The sequence below is a fragment of the Rhea pennata genome, chromosome 2, assembly GCF_028389875.1.
Source record: "Rhea pennata isolate bPtePen1 chromosome 2, bPtePen1.pri, whole genome shotgun sequence".
In the NCBI taxonomy this organism is placed as follows: domain Eukaryota; kingdom Metazoa; phylum Chordata; class Aves; order Rheiformes; family Rheidae; genus Rhea; species Rhea pennata.
In genome coordinates, this window is record NC_084664.1 from 5939486 (window position 1) to 5946828 (window position 7343).

The 7343-nt window shown below is 60.5% G+C and overlaps 1 protein-coding gene across 2 annotated transcripts in view; it reads right to left on the reverse strand.

The window, feature by feature from the left end:
• The window catches only part of LOC134136747 (mitogen-activated protein kinase kinase kinase 3-like), a 74073-nt gene extending 70666 nt beyond the window's left edge, over positions 1–3407 (reverse strand). For both annotated transcript variants that reach the window (XM_062568763.1, XM_062568762.1), the window contains exon 1: positions 3276–3407. The gene's annotated coding sequence lies outside the window, so the exon portion shown is untranslated. The remainder of the gene's footprint in view (positions 1–3275) is intronic.
• Between the last annotated feature and the right edge of the window lie 3936 nt (positions 3408–7343).

The following is a 7343-nucleotide window of genomic DNA, read 5'->3' on the forward strand; positions in this document are numbered from 1 at the left end:
GCAGAAGGTTGGCCAGCTCCTTCCAGGATCTAGCTGCACGTGGCCCCGGCCTGCCTCGCTGGGCACATTATCCGCTGGACTTTGTCCCATGCGATTTCCACGGCATGGAGCCAAAACCTGGCTCAGCTCCACCCTCTGGTTTCGCTGCTGCTGCGGCTTTTCCTCCCTAGGCTGTGCCGGATCCTCTGCCAGCCTTGAGCATATGAAATGGGGGGAGCTTTCACTGAAGTGATAAATCTCGCTATCCTTCTGCAGGTGAGGTCCACCCCTTCTGAACTGGTCTGCAGAAATATCCATGTTTCACAAGCAAGAGGCGTAAAACAAGCCAATGCGGATTTTAACTCAGGAGAGCAGGACAAGCTCCAGCCTACACAGGTTCTTATTAAATTTGGAGTTACTTGGTCTTCACTAACATTCATTTGGGAGCCTTCCAGGGATGGAAGAAGTGTTTAGGGAATGGGCTTTGGAGCTGAATCCCCCTCTTCTTGGCAGGACAAGCACACCTTTCAACCTTGACTTCTAAAAGCCCTGGAAGCTCAGGTCAAACACTCCGGGTAGTCCCGCTGCTGCTCGTCCAGCCCCAGTGCCGCTGCCACAGGGGAGGCCGCCAGCAAGGTGTCTCTAACAGAAGCCAGCACCTGAGACCTGACGCAGCGATGACATGCAGCAGCTTGTCCACAGTAAGAGCACAGAGAAGGGGAAGCAGCAGCAAGGGCTGCTAGAAGACGCCGGGCTTACTGCGAACCCCCGTGGCCCCGGCTCGGCGACCGCTTCCCTCCACGGCCACCACTGCAGAGGGTGAGTTGGCTTTGGGCCAAATTCCTCCATTCCCCGTGGTGGGCCACACCGATACTGCAGCGTCCAGCTGGGCCTCCAGCCCCAGCGCACCTTCTCCGGGAACGGCACCCGGGAGGCCGAGAGGCGTTCAGCTTTCCGAGCCAACTATGCTGCTCCCCTTCCCCCCCCCAAAAAAAAATCCTTCCTCCATCAAAAAAAAGAGGCTCCGGGCCAGAGGCAATGCCCCGGCCAGCTGGGGAACGCTCCGAGCACGACACAAAGCCGGTCTGTGCTGCAGCGGGAGAGGATCTCGCCGCTGGAGCGGCTCAGCCGGTTGCGCGCCCCAAAACCGTTCCTCCCCTCCATCCGAGGGCTCCACATGGTTGCGCCGGGAGCTTTGGCGCGGTGTGGCGGCAGTGCACCCCCCGGCAGCTCTCGGATGCCACGCGAGAGCGCTCCCACGCTTGTCCTCCCTTCCCAGGTTTCGCCGCAACGGGGCGATTTTCCTGCAGCGAGTAATTTGCTGGGAACCTTTAAATCCCAAACTCCAGCGCCGTAACCTTCCGAGTCAGTCGAGCGGGTGGAAAGAGCCCAGCACGGACCGGCGCGGAGTCACGAACCCCGTCGGCGCGCAGCATCGCGGGCTCGCCACCCGCCAGCTCCCCGCCGTTCCTGCCGGCGAGCGCTCAAAACCGGCCGCTCGGAGGAAGCGGCAAAAGGCACCGGAAAGAGACACGATCTCGACCGCGTGGAGCCCGAGGAGGAGCCGCCGAGCTGGCGGAGCGGCAGGTGGGAAATCGGCAGCTGCGAGACGCGTTACTGCTTCGACGCCAGCCCGGAGGCTTCCGCGGAAACGGCCCCATCACTTGTTTCACCTTGCGGCGCTTAAAAGGGAAAAATAAATAAATACAGTCTGGGGATTCGTGGTAAGCGTGCCAGGTTCGGCATCAGGGAGCCATTTATAGCTTTTCCAAGAAAATAGTGTCTGAAGGCTAGTGGAAGAAAGAAAAAAAATAACCCAGTTGAATTCCACACTCCCCTTTCTGCGGCTGGGTAACGCATTTTCCGTCTCCCCAGAGCACAGCTGACAGCGTGCACGTTTCCATGCGTTGCACCGGGCCCGCGACAGGCGCCGAGACGGGAGCGGACGCGACGGAGCCCAGCGGTCTCCTGCCGATGCCCAAGCACAACCAAGCGTCCAGCCACACGTCCCGTCTCCGACGGAGCAGCTTTTACAAGCCGCAAACCCTTCCGAAGGGGAGGGCTGCGCCCGGCTGCAGAGGGAAGCCCCGACGCCGCAGGAGCCCGGGGAAACCCCGAAGCGCCCATCAGAATTAATCCCAAGCGAGGGGTCCGAAAGCGCGGCCCCGCAGACGCGGCCGTCGCAGGACGGGACAGTCACGCACGAGCCTGCAAACGAAGCCGAGCTCTTGCACGAGCAACGAAGAGTTTTCTCGTGCACAAAACTACAAACTGCCAGATGGGAAAAATCTGCAAGTCACCGCAAAAGGGAACCCGGCCAGACGGCTTCCAGGCACGGAAGAAACACAAGGGCCAGACCCAGGGGATCCCTGGGAGTACCCGAACTCAGCGCAGATCCCAGCTCTCCAGAGAGGACCTTCCTCTGCCAGCTCCCCGTTCCCAGCCCCGGCCTCTCCTCCGCGCTTGCTGGAGGGGAGAGCACCCCACATTTTTGGTCTGCACATCAGTGAGTTCAACACACATGCTGTGAACCAGAAGCAGGTCTATGCAAATATATATATAATTTAGGAAAAAAAAAAAAAAAAAACAAAACACTCACTTCTTTCCAAGGAGCATCTGGCCAGGGAAAACCACCCCATTGCACCTTCCTTCAGCCTGGCACCCAACTTCCCTGCCACGCTCCCAGCCCGGTCTCGTAGCACTGAGGCCGGGCGCTGGCAGCGTAACCTCTCCCGTAGCACCACCTCGCTCCGGAGCAAGCCGCACCGCTTCCCAGCGCTCCAATCGCCCATCCACCCAGCGAAGGGCCCATTTCCCCCCTCCACAACACCCTGGTGGCCTCCCCATCCAGCAGGGGCCTTACACCCGGGCCCGGCTCGGTGCTGCCGGACTCCGCTCGCCGGGTGCTCCGGCGGCACGGACACCGGGCTGTCCGGACGCTCGGCATCCCGGCAGCGCCCGAGCGGCCGCAAAGGGCAACGTAACCACACGACCTTCAGCCCGGCAAGTTAATGCATCCTGATAACACGAGACCATATATACATATGTGTGTGTGTGTGTGTATATATATATATATATATATACACACACACACGTGTCTGTGTGCGTGCATACATATACACGTATATATACATATATATATAAACATACATATACATATATACACACATAGTTATATATGCAATATATACATGTATATACACGCTGCCCCGGCGGGGCGGAAGGGAAGGGAAAAGCGCGAGCGAGAGGCGCCCGCTGCCCCGCCGCGGGACGCGCCCCCTCCCCGCGGGCCTTACCCCGTCCTGCGGCGCGGCTACCGGCGCAGCGCCATGGCACGGCACGGCACGGCACGGCACGGCACGGCACGGCACGGCACGGCACGGCACGGCACGGCACGGCACGGCACGGCACGGCACGGCACGGCACGGCACGGCACGGCACGGCACACACCGGCGCGGCGGCGGCGGCAGCAGGGCGCGGGGCGGCGCGGGGCGGCGCACAAAAGCGGGAGGAAGCGGTGACGCGCGGCGCCGCCGCGGCCAATGGGGCGGCAGCGGGGGCGGGCGCGGGCGCGGCGCTCGGCCCCGCCGCCGGGGGGCGGCCCCGCCGCGGGGCGCCGCGCTGCTGCGCTGCGGCGCGGCCGCCGGGGGGCGCCGCCGCGCTGGGGGAGCCTCTGCCCGGAGCGCGCCTCGCACCGCGGGCACCCGCGGCGCCCGCCGGCCTCGCGGGGAGCCTCCCCCTCCCCGCCCCGCACCCACCCTGCAGCCCGCCGCGGACCCCGGGGCTCTCACAGCCGGGATGGGGCCAGGGCATCGCGCAGCCCGGGTCAGACTGGAGAGACCCCCCCCCGCATCCTGCAGCCCAGATCGGACTGGGTGGGGGGGAGGGTCCCGCAGCCCGGGTCAGACTGGAGAGACCCCCCCCCCGCATCCTGCAGCCCAGATCGGACTGGGTGGGGGGGAGGGTCCCGCAGCCCGGGTCAGACTGGAGAGACCCCCCCCCCCCCCGCATCCTGCAGCCCAGATCGGACTGGGTGGGGGGGAGAGGGTCCCGCAGCCCGGGTCAGACTGGAGAGACCCCCCCCCCCCCGCATCCTGCAGCCCAGATCGGACTGGGTGGGGGGGAGGGTCCCGCAGCCCGGGTCAGACTGGAGAGACCCCCCCCCCCGCATCCTGCAGCCCAGATCGGACTGGGGGGGGGGAGGGTCCCGCAGCCCGGGTCAGACTGGAGAGACCCCCCCCCCCGCATCCTGCAGCCCAGATCGGACTGGGTGGGGGGGAGGGTCCCGCAGCCCGGGTCAGACTGGAGAGACCCCCCCCCCCCCCGCATCCTGCAGCCCAGATCGGACTGGGTGGGGGGGAGGGTCCCGCAGCCCGGGTCAGACTGGAGAGAACCCCCCCCCCCCCGCATCCTGCAGCCCAGATCGGACTGGGTGGGGGGGAGAGTCCCGCAGCCCAGATCGGACTGGAGAGACCCCCCCCGCCCCCCGCATCCTGCAGCCCAGATCGGACTGGGTGGGGGGGGGAGGGTCCCGCAGCCCGGGTCAGACTGGAGAGAACCCCCCCCCCCCCGCATCCTGCAGCCCAGATCGGACTGGGTGGGGGGGAGAGTCCCGCAGCCCGGGTCAGACTGGAGAGACCCCCCCCCCCCGCCTCCTGCAGCCCAGATCGGACTGGGTAGGGGGGAGAGTCCCGCAGCCCGGGTCAGACTGGAGAGACCCCCCCCCCCCCCCCCCGCATCCTGCAGCCCAGATCGGACTGGGTGGGGGGGATGATCCCGCAGCCTGGGTCAGACTGGAGAGACCCCGTCCCCCCCCGCATCCTGCAGCCCAGATCGGACTGGGTGGGGGGGGGAGGGTCCCGCAGCCTGGGTCAGACCAGGGCATCCCACAGCCCGGGTCAGACTGGAGGGACACCCCCACACACACACACATCCTGCAGCCCAGATCAGCCCTGGGGAGGTCCCGCAGCCCGGGTCAGCCCCGTGACACCGCTCCCCATGCTGGCTCGGCTCTCCGCTGGTGGTAGTGGTTTTGCGCTCAAGAAGGATGGAGGTTGCATGGTTGCTGCTAAGACAGCTCGTGCACCTCCCATCCGATGGCTTTCGGGACTTTCCAAAAGAGGAGGACCTGGACATAGCCGCCTCGGCTCGGGGTAACTTAAAAAGCTGAGAGCTAATGAACTAGACAAAGTGTTGAAATCACCTGACTCCAAGAGAAGCAAATTTTTGAGCCGAAATGTTGCAGAAGTTGCTGACACTTTGCCTCCCTGCAGCCTCCTGCAACGCCTTGCGGCGGATACTGAAGCTGCTCTGCTTCACTCCCGCCCGTCCCACGCGTCCTGCGTGCATCCAAGTCCCTTTAGTGTGGGAGAGCCCACGGTGGCTCAAAGGGGAGATTCACCCCTGCGCAAAGGGCTGGCGTGAGCCTTGTGCCTCGAAGACGGGTGGGAGACGGGCCTCGGTTTTGGACCACGTGTGGGTCACACTGATGGGAAATGGGGAGAGAGGATCCATGCAGAAGGTGGGAAAAGTAAGAGCCTTTCTGATCATGTCCCCATTTACTAAACGTGTTGTAGAGACGAACAGGGACAAGGTCAGATGAAGATTTTTTGGGGTGTGTGAGGGAATTAAAAACAGGATCCTAAACCCAGAGCCACCCCCCTCGAGCTCTTACAGACTTACAGTCTTACAAACTCGCTGCTGCGAGAAAGTTTGAGCCGTTGCCCGTAAAGGCAGCAGAAACCCCAACCAGGGACCCCTCCTGGGAGATTCAGATCTCACATCTCCGTATATGATCGCGTGACCTATTAATAAAATCCATAGAAACCAATTCTGTATACCAAATAACAGCAGATGGCTCCAGCCCAAACCGCTCCGGATTCCCTCACTCCATAAATGATTTTACTACGCCAGTCGTGAGCTCGGTGTAATTGAATAGGTTTCACTCTCTTCTCTCTCCCTTCCCCCTTCCCTAGAATATTTGTGAGCTTTCGGAGAGGCATCCAGAGGGACCGAGCTGTTGCTGCAAGGAACCTCTGACTCCGGCTTGCCTCATCGGTTTGGGAAGCGGCGTAAGTCTATCCTAAGCCACCTGGCTTTGGGAAGGAGGTTGCCTTTCTCTGCACCTTCCCTCCAGCTCTTGCTGCTTTTAATAATATTCTGGTAACTTGGCACACTGGACATGTTTTGGCTCCTACCCATCGGGGATAGATGTAATGAATTCTTGCGCTGCAGTTGCATTTAGGAAATAAATCACATGTGTTTACCTTGGGAACCAGGCACAGAGCCCCAGTATTTCAGGTTCAAGTTTTCAAGCCACTAAGCAGCAAGCAGCTCCTTTAAAACCTCCTGGTTTTTAATGGCAATCAATTAGGCAAGTACCGATTGCTTCGGAAAACTCCGTCCAAGCATGTCTTTCCTGAACCTCTTTGATACCCCTGAACTCCAGCTATGGGAGATTTCATTTCCGATGTGTACTAAACACCGACCGATCGTCAAGGTACGTAAAACGCGTTTGCCTTGATGTCAGCTGCACTTTGCTGATGCGTGCGCTGAGGATCCGGCCCTACGCTCTGCCTCCCTGAGTGGCTCTCGAAGACGCTTGTAAAGCTTGGAAGAAGGATGAATGGAGGCGTACGGCTTTGTGTGTAGTTTGGTGTTGTCATGGTACAGACACGCTGCCGCAACCCTCGCCACACTTGCGGGGAGAAGGGAAAACCTGGCGGAGAGAGAGTAGCAGAGAGCAGTAGTAAAACCAACGTGATGGCAGATAGCAGTGGTTGGGGGAACACACGTAATAAGACAGCCACAAGGCTATTCTCCATCGCTGAAAACACCAGGCATGGCATATCCTCTATCCTTAAAGCCAAACTCCTTTCTTTTCCAAAACATGTCCAAACTGGCAGCAGCAAACCTTGGTGCACGCAGTCTCCCAAGCCGTGCCGGGGCATTGGCTGGGAATGTGCTGGGTGGCCGGAGGGAAACCATGCCATTTATCAAAAGTATGGCCACTCCCAGGCCTGAGCTCTGGTTCTTCTTAGTTTATTGGTATAAATGTGGATATACAGGACTGTATCATCCAGATCGTTTCATCAGTGAAAAGTTTAATGACACAAGTGGGTAATAGTGATCTCTAAGAAATGTTGGCGGCTCATCCGCAGACCAAAACTGCAAATCATAGCCCTAGGCTGTTCTATTTATGCTTCTCTCTCTCCGACGTAAGCATTAGTATTTGCTGTGGGGAGAAAAAGGGGAAGATACTTGGCTTTACCTAGCTGCTACTATTTTGGGCTATGTTAGGGTTCCTGCAGGAAGTGAACGCAGGTCCCAGGGAGCCGATCCAATTCTTAAGTGACTAAATATGC